Source organism: Castanea sativa, chromosome 5 (assembly GCF_040712315.1).
Source record: "Castanea sativa cultivar Marrone di Chiusa Pesio chromosome 5, ASM4071231v1".
Taxonomy (NCBI): domain Eukaryota; kingdom Viridiplantae; phylum Streptophyta; class Magnoliopsida; order Fagales; family Fagaceae; genus Castanea; species Castanea sativa.
Genome location: NC_134017.1, coordinates 20,158,201 through 20,184,885, shown reverse-complemented (window position 1 = coordinate 20,184,885; position 26,685 = coordinate 20,158,201). Strand labels below are relative to the sequence as shown.

General features: G+C 31.6%; 1 long non-coding RNA gene and 1 pseudogene across 1 annotated transcript; one reads left to right on the top strand and one right to left on the bottom strand.

Annotated features, from left to right (window-relative positions):
• Nucleotides 1-9,416: 9,416 nt before the first annotated feature.
• LOC142633418 (uncharacterized) lies at nucleotides 9,417-10,378 on the bottom strand. Its single transcript, XR_012843904.1, has 4 exons — nucleotides 10,258-10,378; nucleotides 10,059-10,079; nucleotides 9,837-9,946; nucleotides 9,417-9,665 (listed from the first exon to the last, which is right to left on the bottom strand). It is a non-coding gene; the product is annotated as an uncharacterized LOC142633418 (long non-coding RNA).
• Nucleotides 10,379-12,722: 2,344 nt separating this feature from the next.
• Nucleotides 12,723-25,217, top strand: LOC142634886 (protein disulfide isomerase-like 1-5; annotated as a pseudogene).
• The last annotated feature ends 1,468 nt before the right edge of the window (nucleotides 25,218-26,685 follow it).

The window sequence follows — 26,685 nt, the reverse complement described above, 5'->3', positions numbered from 1 at the left end:
AATAAGAACCCACGATAATTTTTTATTATAAATATAGCCTTTACATTTTATTTCTTGCTTCTCAAGGATAAAATTGACATTTTAATCTTATTTTATCAAAGAGATATATGTTTCTTTCATATTTAGAAGGAATATAGAGAGAAAAAGGTAATGAAATAGAATACGCATTCAATTTTAACCATATATTTCTTTCAGCTAAAATTTAATAAATACACATATATATATATAATAATAGGTAAAATTGAGAAAAAATCCAATTAGATTTCAAATTGGAATTCAATTAGAGTCTAATTTTGTGTCATGTGTCCCATCTAATCTAACTTTATAAATTTTTGTGCCAAGTGAGTTGATTCAATGTAAAAATTGGATTTCAATTAGAGTTTAATTTTGCGACATGTCCCATCTAATCTAAATTTTTTAATTTTTGTACTAAATGAGTTAATTTAGTGTAAAAAATGAGAAGTCCAACGTAAATAAACTATAAAAAAAAATAATTTTTGAATGATTTTATATTTATGAGCCTTTTTTCGATATGGGACTAAAAACAATTCAAGTTTATAAGTTATATATATATATATATTAATAAGTAAAGCTAAGAGAAAATTCAATTAGATTTTAAATTGAAATTCAATTAAAGTCTAATTTTGCACTACGTGTCCTATCTAATCAAAATTTTTAAATTTTTGAACCAAGTTAATTAATTTAGTATAAAAATTGGATTTCAATTAGAGTTTAATTTTACGGCATATGTTCCATCTAATCGAAATTTTTTTAATTTTTGTGCAAAATGAGTTAATTTAGAGTAGAAAACAACGATTCCAATATAAATAAATCATAAAAAACATAATCATATATCTAACACTATATATAAAATTAGAAAAAGAGAGAGTTTGAATGATTTTATATTTATGAGCCTTTTTTATAACTAAAAATAATTCATTTGACACAAAAATTATATATATATATATATATATATATATTAATAGGTAAAGTTTAGAAAAAATTCAATTAGATTTTATAATTGAAATCTAATTTTGCGTTATGTGTCATAAATTATTTATTTTTAGAATGAGTTTTATTTCTTAATTTTGGAATCAAATATGAAACCATATCATAAATATCCATTCAAGTGAGTTATTGTGTACAAAAATCAAAGAGTCTAGAATTAATGAACATAAAAAAAACAATTTACATTTTCTACCTAATAACATTCTTACAAGACTTTTTAAAGAGTTAAAAAAAATGACTATTAATAATATTTAAATTATATATGTAAGATTATTATACTATGCATCTTAATCTGTATCTTTTAAGTATATCTATGCATATGCATGGGGTTACAAGCTAGTTTATATAATAATAAAGTATAAATATAATAATTTTCTATAAAATTTATCTTTAATTTATATTAGAGATATGACAACTTCTAATAAAAAAATTTTATTCTAAAAAGAATAAAGTTGAGATATGACATCTATTTTGCAACATCTCAAAAGCGAGAGAATTGGATGGCTTAAGAATTAAGATACAGGAGTATACTTTACTTCTTCTTTTTTTCCTTTTCTTTTTTATTTCGAGTTATGCATGTAAGAACATAGGATGGCTTACTAAAATATGTAAAAATAATACCCAACAAAAGGGAATAAATAGAAAAATAAATAAAATGAATCAGTTATATAAAAGTTACTTTGGTTTATGAGTAAAGCTTTAGGTGTAATTTTGTATTAGAACCCTATCACTTCTCTCCAAGCTTGCCATAGGTTGAAATTCACTATAAGAAAAAAGAAAAGAAAAAAAGAAAAAGAAAAAAAAACACCTCTCTCTGCGCTTATGTTTGTTTCAAAAAAGAAAAATGTTCAGTATAATCGTGCATTTATATATTTAGCGGGGGCCAATTTATTATTTATAGGTATATTTATCTTACTTATTTATTACTCCATATTATAACAAAGTGCTTTTCTCTTATTTAATATTAATTTTGTTGGCTTTGGGAATTTTGTTTGATCACTAATCGGTTGTACCAAAACAGCAATGGTATATTTTCATGGGTTAATATTGTATACCACAAACTTCACTGCCACATATATTTGAGTGCACTTAATAATATCTAGCCAATTTTTATGCAGATACCTTCGGCAGCATTAATTTTTCTCATACTCATAACAATGTAATTTTGTAGCTTACAATCTAACTGGCCACGCAAGTATGGATGTGCATGAGTTAGGTGAGGGGTTTTTTAACCCAACCCACATGGATCGGATTGGACCTATGAATTGAACATCTTATGACTCCGTTGAAAAGAAGCTTCAGGTTTGATAGCTCTCACATATCCTGATGTGCTATTTTGTTCCTCTTATTTTTTTATTTATTGTTTTTGGCATAACCTCTGGCAAGTAGTTGGCATGGGCTTTGTTCTCTGTATCCTTTGTCATAAACTTGCTTTATGTGTGGCTCCTCTCCTGTCAACTCCAGGGCCATTATACAATACTCCCAGACTCCAATTTTCTGGTGAGTATGATATCCATGCAAATCTTGACCATGAATTTTACTTGTTTTAATCTTGACTGTTTATTTTTTCTAATTGAATACCTGTTACTGGGTCAAGTAAGTTGAGTGTATATATATATAGATTAAATACATAGTCACGACTTACATACGGTTTCCTCTTATCTCCGGCATTCCCTTCTCTCTTTCAATTTCTCATGATCAAAGCTCTCACTAGGTTCCACATAAATCTGAATGAATATTTCGTCTATCTTATTGACATCCATCCACAAACCTTAACTTCAACACAACCTCTGTACTGAATTTCATTGATTTTTTTGTAGTGAGCAAGTTATTAGGTTTTAGTATAGAAACTTTGCATTTAAAATAGTCTCTTGGCATGTTTTGTTTCAATTCATCTTCTTGTTATTCCCCTAATATTTTTATAATTAGTTTCGCGGTTTGATTTGTTATTTTAATCATGCCATTTGTGGGTATCAGTTGAAATTGAAATAACAAAAATTTCTTATTTTAGATGATTTTGTTTAACATTTTTTTTTCTTCGTGTTCTGTCTTTTTTGTGATTTTTTTTTTTTTTTATTCTTCGTGTTTTCTTTTTTGTGATTTTGTTTTTTGTTATTATGTTTAGTCTTTTTCAATTGTAACTTGTAGGTGCATGTACTTGTGGAATAGAAAATTGAAGTTTGAGTTAGTATAGAGTTTTGTAGTATATAAACTCCACTTTTAATTCATTGTAACACAAGTGTTTAATTAGTGGACAATTTGTAGACACCATATCCTTCTTACTGTGAACTTAGGCCATCTTGTTGAACCACGTATGTCTTCGTGTTTGCTCTCTCTTCCTTGCTTCTGCTCGCTCGTCATTCAATCACCCAACAACATCAACAAATTCAATTAACTTATAATCCTATTCTCAACACAAGTCGATAACTTGTACTTCAATCTACGACACATCAATCCTACTTATAATCCGATTCTCTACACAGATCCATAGCTTGTACCCCAAACTACAACACATCCTTACTAAAAGCACGATCAATTCTTTGGTGTGGTCTTGCCTCTTTTTATATATTTTATCTTAGTTATATAAATTAGAACCAATGAACCATAGATTTGACTAGATGAAAAAAAAAAGCGAGGGGAAGGGGGGGGGGGGGGGGGGAGGAGTTTGAACATTGAATTAATGGCGGTATGGTCGTATAGGTATAAAAGTAGATTCTAACTTTTAGCGACGGTCCTAACTCCTAAATCAATTTATTGGGCAAAAATGAGAAATTACTATTATTTTTCAAACATTATAATTAATAAGTATTGTTTACAAACTATATTTTTTACTAACATCTCGAGTCTAAGAGACTCGATTTTGGGGGCCAAAATCGAGTCTCAAAGACTCAATTTCCATGGTCTAATCACGTCTGATGTGGTATTTTGTCCACGTGGCGTCTACCTGGAAATCGAGTCTTAGAGACTCAATTTATAAACCAAAAAATTTCAAGTCTCTCATGTACAGGCCCAGAAACACAGAAATCCCAGCACAATGAAATACAAAAAAAAAAAAGAAAAAAAGAAAGAAATCCCAGAAACACAACAATCTCAGCACAATGAACACATTCGCTATTTATTCAACAATGAAACAATTTTTTTGAGTTTTTCTATTTTTGACTAAAAACTGAAGTTGAAAAGCCAAATCAGATCAGAGAGAGAAAGAATCCAAGGAGAGAGAGCTCACCTCGCCGAGTTGATGCCTGGGTTGCGCCGCCTGGGTCGCACTACTGGGACGGCGGCGATGGGTCTGTGGCGGCTGGGCTTATGCAGATCAGTGTGGAGGAAGAAAGAAGCAGATGGCCGGAGAGGTAGTGAGGAGAGAGACACGGAGAACAGATGTAGAGAGGAAATGAAACGCTAAAAAAAGAAGGAGAAGGAAAATAAGAAAAGCAAAGTGAAGATATAAATCGAGTTTTTAAGACTCGATTTTCAGGTAGACGCCAGGTGAAAAAAATGTCACATCAGACCTGATCAAACCATGAAAATCGAGTCTTTGAGACTCGATTTATAGGCCCAAAATCGACTCTTTTAGACTCGAGATGTTAGTAAAAAATATAGTTTTGTAACAGTGCCTACTAATTATAATGTTTGAAAAATAATATTAATTTCCCATTTTTGCCAATTTATTGGTATCAACCAAATGCGTGTGGAAACAAATGTGCCCATAATACAAACTTCCTATAGAGCAAGAATTTGGAAGATTATTGTAATGCTATAAACAAATTTCGTGCAAGAATTTGGAAGATAATTGTAATGCTATAAGCTATTTTTCATAAATACAATTCTATTAAAATCTATTTTAAACAAAAGCTACAAAAAGAAACTAAAAACAACACTACTTTATAAAAGCATTTCGTAAAATATGAAGTATGCTAGCAAAAATTTCATACAGATGGTCATGGATTTGCAAATAGATTTTTGGCCTTGGTTGAGCTTATTGTCACACAAATGTTCCCAAAAAAATAAAGGAAAGCAAAAAGGTACATATTCTTTTTATGCCCAAATATATATTAATATATAATACCAAATCTTTACTCGCAAAGTAACTTAAAATGAAGCATTAATCTAACTTAATAATTACTCCATACAATCTCTTTATACTAGCGAGTAATTTTTAGGTACTCTCGGAACACGGAAAATGGTGCTCACTCCTCTCACATTCATGGTGAAGTCTGTTCATTAAATTCATGGTGGAGTCCACCATGAATGTAAGAGGAGGGATCACTATTTCACTATACTCCAGGACTACCTAAGAATTTTCCTATACTGGCATAATTAACAGATTTCAGCTTGCTATTCACATTCATGGGACACCGGTGAACAACGGCATTGCAGTTAAGAGACTTTAAATTGTTTACAGTCATTGCGGTATACATCACAAAATTCATAACCCTTGCTAGTGCACCGCATAATTGAAGAAAGAAAACAATTGTTATAAACTTGAACAAGCAATTATTGCAATATGCAATGTTAGAGCAAAATAACTTTTCTAGACAAAATACCATTCCAACTCTCCCTATAAGGAAAAAATGCTAATTCTTTAGCAGTAATAAAAATAATGTTCTAAAACCATAAAAATACGAGGGAATACAAGGAAAGAATTTATTTCTTTTTCAATAACCAAGAATGAAATTATTTCTATTTCACACCTTATATGTCTAATAAAAGCACAAAAAAATAATTCCCATATTCATTAGAATTATATTATCAATTGCATGAATAAATGTTAATTATAAGGAAATAAACCAAGTGAACATGATAAGTAAAACATAACAATTGGAGGATGAGTCAGTTGAACTAGAGCTCATACACGACATAAGGGCGATTGCACATAATTCATGCATAATAACCATATGCAAATGGGTTCATTTGATCAAGATTTCATCAATCACAAACGTATGATTTTGACTAGTTCAGAACTGTGATAGACATACTCTTTTCTCGTTAAAATTTGTTATTTTTGAAGAGTTTTTTCCAGAGCTTTCCTAGTTTCTTTTCCCCTTGTTTACTACTAATGTGATTAGTAAGACTGATAAGTTGCAGCGGCATTATTATGGAATGGAATGGGGGATGAGTTTAAGCATCATTTGATAGTACGGGATAAGGTGTGTGCTCCTATTGCTAATGACGGATCTATAAGCTTCCTATCTTTAATCAAGCCAGTGACAATTTGGAGTTGAGACAATGCATCTTTGGAGACATGTGGGGTGGTTGGAATCCAAAGTTAGGGAGGGGCTCTTATAGTTGTGGTCTTTGAAGGGGTATTTGGATTGGTTCGAAGCTGTTTGGTCAGCAGCATATTAGGTTTGAGGTTGGTGTGGGGTGTCAGGTTCAGTTTAGGCATACTTTTGATGACTTGGCAAGCACAGAGGATCAGCATCTTGTCTCATTTATAGGCACTTTATTGATTGTTCTCGTGCTTGGGATTTACATCTAACTAATCCATTCTGATGTTCATAGAAATTTTATCTTTTTGTACATAAAATGCCCACATATTTTCCCTACCAAATGGCTAGCAAGATTCAAATCTTACAAACTCCAAACCATTTAACCCTGAATTTATTTTGAAATTGGCAGGGGACCATGCCTCATTCCGAAATTATTGGTTTGAATGTCAAAAATTTACGTAAATTAAACAATAAAAAAAAATCATTATTTTCTTCTGCACTAAATCCACAAGTTTTCCAAGGCATAAGGAACAATTTCTAAAACATGTCCTTTAAGAACCCTACATTTTAGCCAAATCTATACTGTATACACAAACACAAAACAACAATGCACAAATATAGTTAAATTTTGATGAATGTCAATCAAAAGTATTCCAACATTATCAACATTTACGAGTTGGAAGGCTGCATGATTAAATATCCATACTATACCATTGTCGTTATTTACAAATTACAATTAATAATAAAGTGAATAAAAAAAATGAATGATTAATGTTATAATTCATTTGGCGTCCACATTGATGCTGCCATAAACTTGATTCTTGATTCCTACGATTGAAAATGATACAACAATTTATCACAAAACTCAATAGACAAGGAACTAAGTTTTGTAATAGGATTCAAATTAGGAAGTAATTAAAACCATACGATTCAAACCATAAACACTATATTCCTTATAACTCATACTTTGTGTATAAAAGCCAAGAAATGGGTAATTATATCATATAAACAGAATATTTAGAAGTTTTTAATATAAACACAGTTTGCCTCTATGTATATCCTATAGCGCGACCTCCATTTCCTAGTGTCTTGCGACTCTTTATGCATAAAGTACTCTTGAGCACTGGCAAAACCTTTAGCATTGCTTCCTTCTGAATAGATTCCTTCCACCCTGCAATAAAAAGCAACAACCAGCACACTGAAGAGAAGACCCAAAAAAACAAAATTCTAGTTATGCTGAAAATTATCAAGAACCAAAACAAAGTATCAGATTTACAAATTGCTCTTACAATCACGGCACTCTTCATCTATGAAGCACAGATGTGGCATTTGGGCCGCTGAACTCGCGTCCAACACGGGGACGCGCAGGCGACGCTGCTGCCTACGTGTTCGTGCCGCGTCCCTTTTTTTTTTTTTTTTTTTCTTGACGTGATATGTGCCGACACAGCGCCGATTCAGGCCAACGCGTGTGAAATCGGGCCGAATCGAGCGCAACCACTGATACCGGCACAAACCAGGCTGATGCAGCCGAAATTTAAAAAATAAAAGAGGTGCAAAACGCACCGTTTGGAAAAAATCACAAAACCCTATACACTTCTCATTTCTCTTCAGCCATAGTCCTCTTCACACTTCAGCTCTCGCCTCTCTGCCTCTCTCCCACTCTCTGCCTCTCTGGTCTCAAACTCACTCTCACACTCTTAAGACTCAACTCACTTTCTGTCTCAACTCACTCTCACTCTCCGTCTCACTCTCACTCTCACTCTCTGTCTCCCCTACTCTCCGTCTCCCCTCAGGTATCATAGCTCTCACACTCTTAGTTAATAGTTAATAGTTGATTTTTTATTTAGTTAATAGTTATTATTACTCATTGTGATTTGTGATTGTATTGTGAATTTGTGGTGATCTGATTTTTTTTTTTATAATTTTTTATATAAGCTGTTTGTGTGTCACAAGGTCAAATTTTCTTTTAAATTTTCTGCCTGTGATGACACTAAGTTCCTCCCTTGCAAAGCTCCTAATACTGTGTAATGTTGTGAGTCTTGTGACACTGGAGTTTGATTTTTTTATTTAGCTAATAGTTATTATATATTTGGAAATTATTTGTAGGTTAAATTAAATTTTTTGAATTTGCAATGGATGAATCTGTTAAATTATTTGTAGGTTAAATTGAATCATGTTTTAGTTATTATCTATTATTACTCTTAAACTAGTGGATGTCCCGCGCGATGCGCGTGTTCGTTATTAGTTATTTTATAATACTCATGTGTATTATAATGTTTGGAAAATTAATTTCAATTATATATTATACATCACTAAAATAATGAATGAAAAAAAATTGTAACACAATATATCCATAAGTAACAATAATTAATTAGACTCTAAAAATGTCACTACATGCCCTTTTTTGTTTGATCACGTGTACATGTATATAGTTCTTACATTTGACTGTTTCCAATATAAATTTTTTTATTATTTCATTTTCTTTTTTAAGAAGTATTTATTTTTTTTTAAAAAGAAAACACATGAACTTTTGAATTCTAAACATCTAAGATTTAAGGTTTCTAATTCTTAAAACTAAATATACATATGAAGAGATTAAAAAAAAACAATAATTGAACAGGGAAATATAAACTTATACTATTTCGTATCTTAAGTTTAATTATACTTACATCTGAGTACCTTAATCACTTACAAAGATTAAACACTTTCCAAAAATATAAATAAAAACAAAAAACACATACCTTTTAGAAACCCCATATGTTGTGAAAGCATTGTATCATGCTTTGATAATGTTGTTAAGGAGTTCAGAGCATATGCACCTGAAGCCAAAAGCAATTTCATACTCTTTTGACACTAATTTCTCACTCTTTGTCTGTCTATCTCTCCAGTCCTATTTTTCTTTTGGCCTTTTGATATTTTGTGAAATTGGAATATATAAAAGAACATGAAAACTAACATTGAATGGAGAAAACCTTTCATTTATTAAATTAATGAAATTAAAAGTGGAAGAGTTCAAGAAGTTGAAAAAGGGAGTAGAACCAAATCTTTTAATTTTCTACATTTATGGCTTAAACTAATTATTGATAAGAAGATGAGAGGTAAAAAGCTAAATGAAAAAGTACTCATACAAAGCGCCACGTGGCAGAACCTCATGCACTTCTGCATGAGGTCTCTGCTTTTATATATATATTGATTTGGTATATGTTTATATAATGTGAAAAAATATGCTTAGCAATATATTAAAAATATAAATAAAAATATTTTTAATAATTTTTTAATTACCGCACCCCACCACACCCGCACCCTACTTTTTCAAAAATTGCCGAATCCCATACCCGCACCCGAATCCCGAAACACACCCGTGTTTCATAACTCTTCATTCTATTTGAAATAGGTATCACAGATGCAGGCACCTTTATAATCGCTATCAGTGACTCCAATCATGCACTGAATAACAGAACAAAGAAAAACCATGGAAAAAATAATTAAACGATAATCATAATAAAATTTTAAAGACAGTACTAAAAAGCTCTCCAAAGAGAGAATAAAAGAAGTTTGCACTAGAAAGTTTACATAAAACTATAAGTATTAACCCTTCCAAATGACTATCAACCGTACCTCAAAATGGAGTTGATGTACAATTTCACAATGATGCCTGCGTGGTCTTATCTGCGAAACAAACTTCTTCAAAGAAGCCATACCGAATATAATTGCAGCGCATGTAGTAACTATGGAGATAGAGAAGAGAAGGGTTAAGGTAACAACATAAAAACAAATGCTATCTATGTAGAGAAGTTGAAAAATACCAATCAAGCCAGAAAAAAATGTTTTCACACTTACGTTCGTCTAGAGAAGGTTTTCCTGCCAAAAAAACAACGCATAAAATAAAACATCAAAATTTTCCAAACAAATATCAAATCGACCAACAGTTTTCTATAATTTGAACAAAAATTATTGCTTTCTTCGAATACAAGCTTTTGAAAACCAAAAATAAAAAAATATACAATGAAATCATCTTCGGAGAGAGAAAATTACAGACCTCTAGACATGATTTCCTTCCTAATCACAAGGACAGAGAGATCGAGCTATGCCAATAAACAGTCTGTCTGGGGGACAGCTTTTAGGTATTCTGAAATAGAGCTCCTTCTTTACTTCGTTCCAAAAAAAATATGTACATAAATACTACAACAACAAAAAAGGCCAAATAACAAAGGCAACATCTATATTTTTACCGGTGGTTTGCTGCAATTGGGCTGGTCGGCGGCACTTGGTAAGAGTTGAGAGACAAGTCACAAGAGACGAGAGGGAGAGGTAAGGTGAGAGGAGAAAAGAAAGTTTATACGGTAACAGAGTACGTAGCAACAAAACGACAACGTTGCTATTTTTTTTTTTTTTTTTTAACCTAGTGAAACTACGACGTTTTGATGCCTTTGTTAAAAAATTTAAAATTTAAAATTTAAACTAGAGTAAAATTTTAAGTATGCTAGTGTGTGTATATAGCATTTCTCATCAAGGATTTTAAAAATTATAGCATTTAGCATCTAAAAAACATACTTTATAGTATTTAACACACCACTTTATAATACACCTAACATTAAAACTTCTATTTTTTTTACCACTTCATTAAAATATTATTTATTCACTCCCTTCATCCCAATTTTTTTATCATGTTTGAAAAATCAAACTTTTTAAGGGAACATTATTTATTATCTTATCTGCCTTATAAAAATGTATAAGTTTACAAAACTACTTTTAAATAAATTTATTAGCTTTTAAAAAAAAAATGTTATCCTTAATGAGGCAACTACAAAAGTACCCCAATTAGATTGATTTAAAAAAAAATATTTGTTAGTTATCTTTTTAAATAGTTTTGAAAATAAAGTAAGAATATAATAAGAACATTAGTAAATTAATAATTTTTATTTTTAGAAACAGGATAATATTTTGGGAAATTCTAAAATGGAATAGAGGACAAACAAACTAGGATAGAGGGAGTATCATTTTTTATTCTTTTTTATTCTCACCACCCAAGCCACCACAAACCCACAAATAAATTCATAGCAACTAGCCGTCAGCCACATTCATCACCACTAGCACTACTGTGGCAACCACAACCCATGGCAAAATAAACCCAAAACAAAACCACCACCACAACAGCCCACCATAGAACCCATTAAAATAGACCAACACCACCGGCCAAAACAACCATCATCACAATCACAAGCCACCTCCAAAAAAAAAAAAAAAAAAGCCATCAAACTTCGACACAACCACAACACCACCACTACCACCGTGACCCAAAATCAACCACAGCACACACTGGCACGTACCCTTCGTCATCCACCTCCGGCAAAAAACCCATGCCAAATCAAGTAGGCTCTAGCATGGTCCCTCAAGATTGAACCTAAAATTAAAAACTCATGCCAAATCAAGTGATTATCATGAAAAAAAAAAAACTACCCAATCTTGAAACAAATCAAGGAAAAATCAAACCTCATGGAGAAAGGCCGTTGAAACAACATAGGGAAAGAAAGAAGAAAAGAGAGAAAAAAGTGAGTTGGTGAGAGAAAAAGAAAGAGGAAAAGTGAGAGAATAGTTAGAAGGTAGTAATAAAAACTTTTTTTTAAAAAAGATTTAAGCTATAGTTGACTGTTATAAATGACAGTCTACTATAGCTGAGATGTTAAATATTGAGTGGAGTAGATTTGTTGTGGTGTGATTTTTGTGGAATGAGATGCTAAATTTAGCTTTTAGCATTTTTCACATCTTTGATGTGAATACTCTAAAGAACAACTAACCAATCCAAAATAGCATTTTGATCCATCTGATTGTCTCTCTCCTCACTTTTTCTCACCATATCCACTCTGAGTTTCTCTCTTCCTCCATTGCCAATCAACACGAGCCCAGTCGCCACAGACCAAGCTCACTGATCTTCCTCCACTCTTCACCAGCCCAACTCCCCTGCCCAAACGCCGACCCATAGTTGTTCCTCCACTTGCCACTTGCCACCGACCCAAGCCCCAACCCCCAAGTCCCAAGCTGACCCACACCGACATATTTCCAACCCATCTCAACCTCTCTTCTCTCTTTGGGTGCCACCAATCGCTTTAAAGCTTGCTCGTCGTAGACGGGTGAGTTATCTCTGTCTTCTTCATCATGTAATGCTTAGGGTTTTTGATTTGGGGTTTTTGTTTTCCATTGATTCTAATTTATTACAATAAATGTCATGTTGGAAATTGTTCTGGGAATTTTCTGTTTGCAGGGAAGTATATGTTTTCTGTCTCTAATTTATTGGTGTAAATGTTATTTGGGAATTTTCTACGTGCAAGAAGTTTATATTTTGTTGTTTCTAATTTATTACTATACATGATTAGTTTGGGACTGGAATTTTTTGTTTGCATGGAAATTTTTCTATTTTGTTTCTAATTTATTGGTGTAAATGTTAGTTTGGGAATTTTCTGTGCAAGAAGTTTATATTTTGTTATTTATAATTTATTATTGTACATGGTTAGTTTGGGAAATGTTCAGGGAGTTTTCAGTTTGCATGGAAGTACATGGTCTGTTTGCATGTTATTATATGGCGGTGGCGGTTGTGGTTGCAATGGTTGTGATGATATTTTATTGTAGTGAATATAATATTTTATTGTAGTAGGTATATTATTTTTATTGTGTTGTTTATATTATTTTATTGTGTTGATAGCTAAAATAAAATCACTGATTTTGGATGTTTTGTAAAGTGAGAGAGTAAAATGGATAAAGTAGCTTTTGATGGAGCTACATAGCTAAAATTATGGCTCCACCAACGTGAATGCTCTAACAGTAAGATCTTCCTTTGATTCATATATATAGCTTCTCAATAAACCTTCATGTACTAACACAGATTTTATCCAAAATTCTCACCTCAAATCTCAAAAAACCCAACGTTCATATATAGCTTTCACAATCACCATGTTCACAAGAAAACACCCGCTTCAAGATTCATCTTTTTCACCCTCATTCTTGTCCTGTTACTGAGTTTTCTCATGACCATCAAGGCTTCTGAGCCCACCCCAAAATGCGAACGATGAAGAAGATTTGGAGGGTCTTGAGGAACTTATAGCATTGGATGAGGAAGGGAGACAAGAACAACAAGAAGGGTCACACAGTGTGAGGTCATCAGAGGCTGAGGTTTAACCAAAGCCCAGAGGATTGTTCTTGAGCCTAACAATGATAATACTAAGAGGGCCATTGATGGGCAGGGAGGCACCACCTTATGGCAGGGTGGTCCCACGACCACCTTGACCTGAAAATAAAGTTTTTATACATAATAATATAAAATTTTATATTTATCTACCTTTAAAAAAAATTGGGAACACCCTGAATTTTTTTATGCCAATAAAATTAAATTTTGGTCCATAATTTGAGCAATTTAACAATATATTAGGATCTTTCAAGCAAAAAGAACCACATGCTTTTATATTCTTTTAAGCCTATACTACGGCTTTACTTTCAGTTTTGGCTTTACTTTCAGTTTTTGCTTTACTTGACACACTGTCATTGTACGACTACTTTTCCTCAAAAACATTATAATATATATTATACAATTAATTGGTCAAAGTCACGTAAATTTAGTTTTTTTCATTGTACAACTACTTTTCTTTTTTCTTTTTTCGATAATTTTGATTAGAAAAAAATAGTAGTTTTAGTTAATTAAGTGAATAAACTTAAAAAGTTACTTAATTTTTATATAACATCAATTAATTCATTATATATATATATATATATATATATAATAAACTTTTTATTTTTATGATTATAATTAAATTTGATTAAATTTACAAGAAAAGTGTCACTAAATATTATGTTTTTACATTTTGCTATCATATTATTAGTAATAAACTTATTATATTTTTATTTATATAATTTAAAATTTTATTAATTATATTATTTATGATGACACTGGTTCGACCATTAGTCTAATCTCGGTTTGACCAAAAAACCAGTAGACAGCCCCTTTTTCAGCTCTTTCACCGTACTGGTTTATAAAACCATGGAAAAAAACCAAAAGAAAAAAATTGAACGAAAATCTGGAAAAAAAATTTATAATAAAACCACTAACAAGCTCAAACCAAATGCCAATAGAAAAGCCCAGTACAAGATTAATCTCATCTCAAACTAAGACTATCACTACTCCAACACCAACACGATTATGTTTTTAATTCAACAAATATTAAAAAAAAATCCTCACCGCCTCAGTGCCTCGCGGATCCACAAGTCATTAAACAATTTAAACTAAAACTAAACCAAACCTAAAGGCTAAAAGGAAATAAGAAACTCACTTACTCTCCCTAGCCATCGTCGTCCATCCATGTTTAGCAACACTAACAACAACCACAAATGAACTCTACAAGATTTATGTTGTAAAACTTCATGTATTTGCGTGTTTTTTATTATTTATTATTGTTGTTGTTGTCGTCAATATATAAATTTTTCTTTTTATTAAATTGTGCAATTTATGTTTTTTGAGGAACACCCTAGAAAAAGTTCCTGGAGCTGCCGCTTTTGATGGCAATGAGTTTGTGCTGATTCTGGGTTATGCACCTTGGTGTGCAAGGAATGCTGAGCTTATGCCTCAGTTTGCTGAGGCTGCAACTTCACTCAAGGAATTGGGGAGTCCCCTTTTGATGGCTAAGCTTGATGCCGACCGGCATACCAAGGCAGCTTCCACTCTTGGGATCAAAGTGTTTCCTACTTTACTTCTGTTTGTCAATGGTACTTCTCAAGCGTACACTGGTGGACTTTCAGTGTGAGTAGCTACTCTCCTTGTCAAACTATAATTATTAGGTCAATACAGTTTCATAATTCTCATTCATTATTATGCCCTGCATAGGATGATTTGTTCTATAAACTTATGGTTCATTCATGCTGTATTTGGTTTCTTGTAGTGTTACTTATTCAACTTAAATCAAATAGCTTTTTCCTTAATGATGCTGTCATAATGGTCTATGCTATAGTTTAACAATTTATTTTGAATGAATTTTTGTATCTTGTCAAAGCATACATACATATATATATATATATATATATATATATATATATATATATATATATATATATATATATATATGTTTTAATGTGTTTGTGGGGTTAATTTTTATTCAGCGAAGAAATAGTGATCTGGGCGAGGAAAAAAACTGGTGTACCTCTTATTAAAACAAGGTCAGTGGCAGAGGCAGACGAATTTCTTAAAAAGTACCACGCATTTGTTATTGGCCTGTTTGAGAAATTTGAGGTATGTGAATTTGAATCATTTTAAGAATTTTACTAGAGGAATGAAGAAATAAAAATATCGAACCATGAATATATTGTTTATATAATTTATGCCATGTTCTTGCCTTGATGGTATTTATGTTCTTGTGACCAGTATTATGTTAAAAGGGAAACATTACTGTGTGTTAAAAAGGTGTTGTATCAATCTTTTACTATAGTGGTCTAACTATATTTCATGGTTCATGAATGAAACTATTGGAAACTTGAGAAGCGATGCTCAAAACAAGTTTGTTCTCTACCTCCGAGATCCGGTTTTCTCTTACCTATTTTTGTTAAATGACACTAGGTGATGCTGAATCTAGTCCTTTCACTTGTTAGTAGCACTTGTGTCTTTAGACTTTGTTCACTAACAGCTAGGTATTCTTTTGAAATATCTCCTACAACCATTGAAACTTAGGTATTGGAAGTGATATGACTACAATGGAATAAGCAAGCATAAACTGAAATAATTGATATATTGTGACAATTTATTGAGAAAAATTTACTGCATGACTAGAAGAACCAATTAGAATCGCAAACTCTCTTTCTTCAAAATCTCTGTCTTTTCCCCTATTTTGTCTGCTCAAAGCAGTGGACACCTGTTCAATAGGTCACATATGTGACCTATGAAGCACGGGTGCGGCGTTTGGGCCGCCGCACCCGCGTCGGACGCGGCCGGACGCGGCGACGCGCAGGCGATGCCGCTGCCTGCGCGTCCGTGCCGCGTCCGGCAATAAAATATTATTTTTTTCGGCGCGATTCGCGCCGATACGGCGCCGATTCGGGCCGACGCGCGCAAAATTGGGCCGACGCGTGCCGATTCGGCCTGAATCGGTCCGTATCGGGCGATTCCGGCGATTTCGGCCGATACCGGCCGAAATCGGCAAATATCGGCCGATACCGGCCGAAATCGGCAGATACGGCCGAAATTCAAAAAAAAAGAAAAAAGAAACAGGTGCGAAACGCACCGTTTTACTTAGCCCAAAAAAAAAAAAAAAAAAAAAAGCCAAACGGTTGCGTTTTGTAAACAAAAATTTTGAAACCCTTAAGGCTTAAGCTCTCTTCATTTTTTTGAAACCCTCACAGATCACTCGTCCCAGCACCAGCAGCCAAACGCCCAAACCTCTCTTCATTTTTTTTTTTCTGTACTCTCAGTTTGATTGTCTTGTTGATGTATCTTTTATTTTGTTTTAGTTTCAAACTTGTGAGTTGTATTTTAATTTTCAAACATCATGGAATGTTTATATAATGAAGTTGTATTCTAGTTATTATTTACTATTGTTCTTAAATTTGGTATATGTTTATATAATGTGAAAAAAGTATGTTTAGCAATATATTAAAAATATAAATAAAAATATTTTTAATAATTTTTTAATCGCCGCACCCCGCCGCACCCGCACCCTACTTTTTCAGAAATTGCCGAGTCCCGCACCCGCTCCCGCACCCGCACCCGAATCCCGAAACGCACCCGTGCTTCATAGCATATGTCTGATTGTTCTTTCATTTATTATGAACGTATCTCTTTACTAGGTTAGCAGTTTGTTTCTTGAATTTGATATACTTTCATGTAAGTACAGGCATTGTAACAGGGGGTTGGAAAGGAACTGAGTTCAATAAATTACTCATAATTGACCTTAAATAGTATAGTTGAAATTGGTCTTTAACCAGCATTGCGTTGGGGAGTAAGATTTTCTTTTATGTACATAATATGTAAAATCCAATTATAGATACAAATAGTGCAGAATGGCTTAGTTAAATAATTGCATGTATAATAATGTAAGCATATAAGCATATGCAAACATGGCCTATGTGAAAGACAATGCTTTAGGTGCAGAGCAGTTACGGCATTGCCTAGCATTTCACCAAGAATCATCTTGGTTGGGTGGACCACTTATTTCGTTCTTTTGATTTTATTTTGCGGTGGTAAAATGAAACAGCTAGGTGACACCTAATCAACAAGAAATTGGCATATCAGTAGCAGTTAAAATTATTACCTATCAAATATATACATATATGAGTAGCCGTTAAGATTTTCTTTTTGCTAATAGTTTATAAGCATTGTGGATGAATATGTGGAACTTTGGGGCATAAGGAAAAGATGAGTGAGAGTCACTTAAGATAATTTAGTAATGAACAGATACTGATTAGCTGCATGAGGAAGAGTGATTTAATTCAAGTAGAAGTAGTAAAATGTAGGGGAGGCCTAAAATAACATAAGTGGATCTAGTAAAGGATACATATAGGGAGGTAACAGAGAATATGATTTCAGAAAGAGAGGATGGTAGAAAGGGATTAGTGTGACATTGATTAGTTGAAGAAGGATTCATAAAGCTAACCCTAATTTGATTGGAATCAGCTTAGTTGGATTCAGTTGAGTTGAGCTTTGTAGACAGTCAAGAATTTGTTAATAGTGATATAATGTAAGAAATCAAGAGTTGTAGAATGTGGTACATTATATCAAATTATCACAATTTTTTCATTTATTAATAATGGCATGCAAAGTTTCATGAATACAAGAAATAGAAGGTTTTCTTATTTATTTATTTATCTTTTTTGAGGATAAGGTTTCTTATAAGTCATGACTGCCATAATAAGAGATATACACAGGGACCTGATTATGATGAATTTGTTAAAGCAGCAATATCTGACAACAAAATCCAGTTTGTTGAAACAAGCAACATTGATGTTGCCACAGTTCTGTTCTCAGATATCAAAGATACTAAACATTTCCTAGGGATTGTTAAAAGTGAGCCAGAAAGATACACTCCATATGGTGAGTATCTGATTTGGTGATAATAAATCTGTTACTCCTGCTGTTTTCCTGGAAAGGCTAATTAGTGACATTTTATTTATAAAAGAAAAAAGAAGTGTATATGTTAATTTTGAAATTTCTCCTTTATGGTGCTCAGTTTTCAATTATTCAAAAGGTATTTATATTTCTTGATGTACTCTGACACTTAAAACTTGTCTAATGCTTCGGTTCTTACATGTTTCCCGAAAATTACACAAGTTGGCCGTAATTTACTATGGGAATGAGTGACGAATTTGTTTGGATTTGCAGAAGGGACCTTCAAAATGGACAAAATACAGTTCTTGGACTACAACAAGTTGCCATTGGTTACCAAACTGAGTCACTGACTGAGCTAAATTCTGCCAGAGTTTACTCCAATCCTGTCCAACTTAAGGTTGCTGATATTTCCTTTACTATACTTTCCCTGTTTCTTGATTTTTGTTTTCAATATTATATGTATTTCTTTCATTTCCTTTCAAGTTTAATACTATGAGGTTGATCATTGTGATATTGAAAAGATTATGAGTAATGTATGGAGGTGGAAAGACCTGCATGTACTGTGCTTCAAATCTGCATAAAAGTACTGTTATGAAGAGGTATTGTAGACCGAGTAATTCTTAGGTACTCCTGGAGCACGGAGAATGGTACTCCCTCCTCTCACATTCATGGTGGGGTCCGCTCATTAAATTCATGATGGGGTCCACCATGAATGTGAGAGGAGGGAGCACCATTTCACTATACTCCGGGACTACCTAAGAATTTTCCATTGTAGACCTCACACCTAACAAGGCTGAATAGAGGATTTTACCTATGATAGCTGCTTACTAAACTATGCAATTGATAATGATGTAATGGGGAATAAAAAACTTATAGAAGATGAAATGATTCTCCTGAAATTAAGCTAGTGTGGTACTTTTGGATATCTATAATTTCCAAAGTTGTCTATTAATTATGGGATTCCTATTAGAAGGTGTTGATGAAGATTTAATTTGTTGCAATTTAGGCCTTCGATCGCTAGATGCCATGCCTCCTAATATTTATTCCTTTGTTAGAGTGTATTGTGGACTTGATTTATATATATATATATATATATATATATATATATATATATATATGTGAAAATGCCTATTTACCATTCATAAACAACTGAGTAAATTTACTATATATATATATATATATATATATATATATATATATATACTGAGTAAAATTAGGCGAAACTCTTAATTTTATGTATGATGATAAAAGATAAAATTTTGAGTACATCTACTAAAGATGTAACTCATGTAAGAAATCTCAATCAAATTCAACAAAAAAGAAAATATTAAACAAGAACAGGGTGTTATAAATAATTTTGGTGAAACTATTATTATTATTATTATTATTATTATTATTATTATTATTATGTGGACTTAATCATATTTACTAAAATGTCAAATTTTAAATTTATTTATTTTTACCAATTAAAATATGTGGAGATGATAATGAAGTTACGCAAGAAAGGTCCTAAAATATCTTCTCCTAATTTTGTTTTGTCCTGTGACTCATTAAGATAATTAATTTACTTTAAGTAAATATTTATTCATTTATTTTAAAATGACTCACAAATTATTAGTATAGTTTCAATTTATTTATATATAATTTTAACTAAACTGTGTCGCACGAGCATAATACTAATATACTAGCTACTCACAGATCCACGTGATGCGTGGAAATAGATAATTTTATTTTAATTATGGTGTATTATATAATTTTTTCTATAAATTTTGTGGAAAATAATTTGTTCCCCCAAAAACTTAAACAATTTCTAAAAAAAATTTTCACAAATATAGTCAATAAATATACCATCATTTTATTATTTGGATTTATTTGATTGATATTTGTAAGAGGCAAAATTTTCAGCCAATTATAAAATGCCACATCAAAGTTTAGTGGCAAATTCTAAATTAATGTCATTAAATTAATTAAATTAGATGATGATATGTGTCATCCAAATTGGCATCACATTGGCATATCAAAATTTGCCACGTGTCATTTGGCCCACAAGATAAAGATAAATTTCCTATTCAAAGTTTATGGGTAATTATCTTTATTAAAATAAATAAATAAATAAAATAAAGATAAATTTTCTATTCAAAATTGGTAGATAATTATCTTTATTAAATAAATTAAATAGAGATAATTATTTATCTTTATTGATAATTATCTTTATCAAAATATGATCTTTATCAAAATAGATAAATAGAGATAATTATCTCTAAGAAGAATTTAGGCCAATCAAAAGTCTGCTACATACTTTCAAGCATATCAATTCATAGTGGAGCTTATCCTCTAAAATCACTATAAATAGAGGACATCCCTTCTCATTTTCTGGAGGAAGTTTTCAAGAGGCCCAAGCTTTGGAGAAATTCTGTCTCAAGAATCTTTGAAGAACTTGAAGCATCTTTGAAGAACATTTGAAGAACTTGAAGAACATTCGAAGGGCTTGAAGAACTTGAAGGACAACAAATCTCTAACAAGCTTAAAGCCAGAGATTCGTTGTGAAGACCATTTGATCCATCTTTCAACCAAATTGAAGAAAGTTTGGCGTTTGAGTCAAGACCATAAAGAAGATAGAATCAGAGGAGCATTTGTCAAAACAGAGATTGAACTCATTACTTGATTAATACAAAAAATATATTTGTAGAACTCATTTTTTTTCAATTTGTTTGATTTTTCTTCAATTGAGAAATTTGTGTTTACAATATTATTCATATTTTAGGCAGTCCATATTTTGATAAATTATGTTATCATGTGTTATATTTTACTAATTTTTTTTTCTTGTACAGCTAAACTATTTGAGTTTCAAATATCAAAATTTTCATTATCTTAAAAAAAGATTATTATATTTTTAATTTTTCTTATTGTAGGAGTAGTTTTGAACTATTGATTGAGTTTTATTTACTAATATAAATACATGAGATTAGAACTGCATTTCTTAGACACTTCTAAGAGACTATACTATATTATAAATTTCATCTTTAAAATAATATGTATGAAAAATGTAGACTTTATTTCTAAAATTGAACACTTCACCTGTCGAAATGAAAATAATTATCTGTATAAAAACATAAAGCGAACATGATTAAAATTATTTTTTTGACTACATACACTTTTATTTTTTAAGATTTAATTGCCTCTAATTGGATCTTCATATCACATTTTTGTTACTACGTTTCTATTGAGTCTTCTCATGTGCCACATCATTGGCTACATCATCATTCTTTTTATTATTTATTTTTTACTTTTAATTTTTTGACAATATTAAATATATAAGTATATTGGCTTTACAAATTCCTCTTAGGCTGTTTTACCTTTACATATTCATTTATTTTAATTTTGATGTTATAACTAAATAATAAATCAATGAAAAGTTAAAATTAAAATATTGTCTATACATATTCATCTTGTGCGGTTTAATTTAATAGCTGATAGATACATTCAAATACATAGCCAATATTTAATTTTGATATAAATTCAAAATCTCGCTTCCAAAATAACTAAGTATTATGTCAAAAAATTTATAAAAAAAATCAAACAAAAGCTAAAAAATGGAGAGAGAAGACTTGTAACTAACAACTTAAAAAATCAAACACTCTACCAAATCATATCAATCCAAAATAGTATTATATACAAAAATACAATGATTTATCAAAAAAGAATTTTATATATATATATATATATATATATATATATATATATATATAGAGAGAGAGAGAGAGAGAGAGAGAGAGAGAGAGAGAGAGAGAGGGAGTAATAACCTTTTTCATATGAGAAAATATTTATAGAATGGGAGAGAAAATGTCATATTTATAGTAACTGTAAGTGCACAATTGCACCTGGACCCAAAGACAATCACGGGCTCAGGCCCAATGAGCCTTAAACAATAAAAATTTGTAGAGTGTGGGCTTGAAACCTAGGTTAGAAGTACTGGGAGCTTGATAACAAACTTTTATAAATAAACACAAGTAAATAACAAACGATAAAGGCAAATGGATCTCCTCGGACTCGAGCCGAGGACTACTACTTTTTTATTTCTCTTTCTTCCTTTAAGATTACAATTTCTTATTTTTTATTCTTAGTTTTCCGATCCCCCTTTCTTTGGCCTTTACCCCCCTTTTATACTTCCTTCCCTGATACTTTTTGAACAGTGACTAGAAGTTTTCACCTCACTGTTCAGGGGTCACCTCCCCATTAATGCGGCCAGGGAGGTAGGTGCAGAGCCTTTAATGCGGAGGTGGCATCCTTTACTCTTGATACTTTCTTTAATACTAGTGCATCTAGAAGATTCAGGATGTCCCCTTTTAACCACTGGTCTTTCCAGAGTTGTGCTTTGACCTTCATAATGAAACTTTGAATTCTCTAGGGCTTGTCCGAGGAGAAAATTGGGCCAATTCATAGAGTTTAGTCCTATTTATAGTAACAGAATGGGGATAAGAATAGTCAAAATAAAAGGAAGATGAAGAGATAGATAAAGAGTGACATTAAGGTTGAGAGTAGTGGAGAGATGAAAAAGGTAAAGGGAAGTTATGGTTGGAAGTAGTGGAGAGAGGGGAAATAGGTTGATGATGTAGCCACTGATGTGGCTCAACGAGAGCGTAGCAACAATAAATGCTACGCTTCAGCTTTTAGATACATATAGATATAAATGTATACACTCTTGGGTTCGGGAGGGGTATTGGGTTTGGATCCAATTTTAGCAAGTATATGTACATTGAAGTAATGAAGTTGTTACATACAAACGTGACTCACAAGAGGATCAAGGTATGTTTGTACAATGCCTTGGGACTTAAATAACCAAATGCATTTTTCATAATGAAAATCATACACTTAAACGGAAAATTTTGGAGGTTAGTTAAGAGAATGAAGGAGGCAGAGTTATAACATTTTTTTTCCAGTGATGATTAAAAAAAAAAAGAAAATGAGGATAAGAGTATAAGACTATTAGCCTCTGAGCACGCGTGTGAGTGCATGTTCAGAGGTTTTTCTATTTTTTTAGGTAAAAGTTAATAATTTGCATCTATTATAATTTAGAAATAAATTTTTTATTTTTATTTTTCAAACAAATAAAAATGATAAACTTTAGAGATAAGAAATAACTGTAACTTTGTTTTTGAACTTAAAAAAAATCCTAAATTTTAAGAATTCTCTTTTTAAATTCAAAATGAAATTTGTTAATTAACATTTATGACCCTATTTCAAATGAAATTACTCTTCATTAATGAGAATATTTTTGAACCACATAAAAATCCAGTTGAAATAGGAAAATCTTCTTATATATAGTATAGATATATATCAATCATCTCTGTCAAACTCGTTATGCTAGGAAGCTCTTACAATGAGTATAAGTCCGACTTTTTTTTATATATATAAATAATTTGATAGTTACAATTGGGATTGCAATATTTGAACCTTGAATATTTTCATTAGAAACACTAAGAGTTGTTAATCAGTTGAGTTACAAAATTCTTGATATTATAACATTTCTTTTATTATCTAAGAATTGGTAATTTTGTTTATATATACTTTTTTTTTTAAGATGGCCTTAACAATTAATTTCTCTAAGTTTAAGTATAAAATACAAAGAAAAATTGAATGCTTACTTTGAAATAATAGGCATATTAAAAAAAATGCGGATTCATACCACATATTGTGAGAAAACTAATTTAAATGTCAAATGCACAAGATACGGGTTTTCAATTTTAGAAAGGATCAAAGAAATCTTGTTGTATAAGACGAAAAACCCCAAGATCACTTTAGTATGATAGCTTATAAGCATTTATCACTATAAAATGAACGAAAACAGGAATATTAGACTCATATTACAAATTTAATGGCCTTACAAGTATCTACATTACTTAAGTCTCATTGTCACAGGAGTCTCTAAATTGGGAATTTTTTTTTTCTCATATTTGATCTGCCAAATCTCAACATCATTTCCTCTGTCGTAATCCCTCACATATTTTGGAATTCGCGTGATATCGATGCGCCTTCTAACAAAACAAGGGACAGATCCATTTTTGTTGTCCTCACATTCTGCATCACCATTACAAAACCAAATTATAACCAATAACAAGTGGTACTAGACATCCTACACAGTAACATACTCACTGTTGTTATCCTTCAAATAACTACAGTGCGAATAACCATTTGCAAAAATATCGAGATAATTGACATTGAAGTTGTAGCGCTTTTCCAATGCCACGTATAAACAAGACAAAACTTAAATCTCAAAGTAGCACAAAGTATACCAAGAGTCTTACCACGACAGCATTACTCTTCTTTTGGTAGTCCAATGCGTAACCAATACCGCAAGCTTTGAGATTCTTGGTACACAATCAAATCTCACTCTCACCCAAACCCCAACCCACACATATGGACACAATCAGTCTAATCTGAAGGATGAAGTCAGCTTTTCAAATCCTTGCCTCCACTTATTTGCTCCAGCAAAAACCACCCACTTCCACGGTACTTATCTACAAAGCTTCATGGAAGTACAAGATGAGGAGGATTTGGAATGGCCCTAACCAAATGGGTACAAAACTTCACTATTCCTTTATTACGTTGTTTGTTAGCTACATTTTTTTAATCTGTTTTTTTGTTGTTGTGTTTGTTATTTTCTTTTTCTTATGTGTTTTTATTGTTGTTTTTGTTGTTGTTGTTGTATATGTTAGAGGCTGAAATAGCCTTAGGAAAGTATGTATTCTCCTTTGGTACTGGTGGTCAGATACTGCAATTGATAACGCAGTTTGCAGTGTTCCAAGCCGGCAGATGCCGCAAATGAGGTGATCAAGACGATAACAGGGATTGACAACTATGAGACATATGACCAAATAGATGAAACTGAAATAGATTCCTTAGTGAAACAATGTGATTATTAAGATTCCTAAGCAAAAAAAGGCTCCCAAATTTTAAGCAATGTCATTATTTCTTTTATTGTAATAATATTAATCAAGTCCAAATATTAGCCTATAAATAAAATAATATTTTTAATCAAATAAAAAACAAAAATAAAAGTACTTATACAACTATACTTAGTGTATTTAAACTTCACATGATTCAAATATTAATTTCACAACAAAGTTTGGTCAGACAAACAACTTGAGTTAGCCTTTTTTTCACTTTGTATAAATATTCTTTTATCATACCTATACTTCACATGCTAATGAATATAAAAGTATATATACTATATGCATTTGCATGTGAAGTATAAAATTAACATGTCAAATATTCTGTTGCTGAAGTATACTTATACCTTGTGTATTTAAACTTCACATGAATCAAATGTTAATCGTTGAAGTATATGTATACTATACTTAGTATACCTATACAAAGTATAGGCATACTTAGTGTATTTAATCTTATTTGAATCCATTATTAACATTTAACATCTCATTTTTACCTACAATTAACAATAAATAAGTGGACATCACATAATCCAAACTGTGGATTCAACAAAAACTTGATAATGCAAAGAGAGAAAAAACCAAACAAACAAACAAACCCCAAAACCAAAACCCTTGAAGTTCACCGGATTTGCAAGCCCCGCCAAAAATTAGAAATATACAGAGAGACTTACTAGAAGTGAGAATGTTAAATTTCTTGAAAGACAAACAGTGAGGCTCCCTCACATATAGAAACCCAAACCCCAGCCCACACGTACGGACATAATTGGTTTGATCTGAAGGATGAAGCCAGCTCTTCAAATTCTTGCCTCCACTTATCTGCTCTGATAGAAATCACCTACTTCTGTCGTACTAAGGGGAGGAAATCAACAAAAAAGCTACTAACGAATCCAATTACTTTCCTAAGGCTACCACTAACATTTGATTCATGTGAAGTTTAAATACACTAAGTATAGGTATACTTCAGCGAAAGAATATTTGACATGTTAATTTTTACCTATACTTCACTTGCAAATTTATATAGTATATGTACTTTTATATACATTAGCATGTGAAGTAAAGGCATGATAAAAGAATATTTCTACATTGTAAAAAAAGGCTAACTCAAGTTGTTCGTCTGACCAAAATTTGTTGTGAAATTAACATTTGAATCAGGTGAAGTTTAAATATACTAAGTATAGTTGTAAACATACTTTTATTTTTGTTTTTGATTTGATTAAAAATATTATTTTATTTATGGGCTTATATTTGGACTTGATTAAAATTATTACAATGAAAGAAATAATCATATTGCTTAAAAATTTGGGAGCCTTTTTCTACTTAGGAATCTTAATAATCACATTGTTTCATTAAGGAATCTATTTCATCTATTTGGTCATATGCCTCATAGTTGTCAATCCATGTTATTGTCTTGATCACCTCATTTGTGGCATTTGCTGTCTTA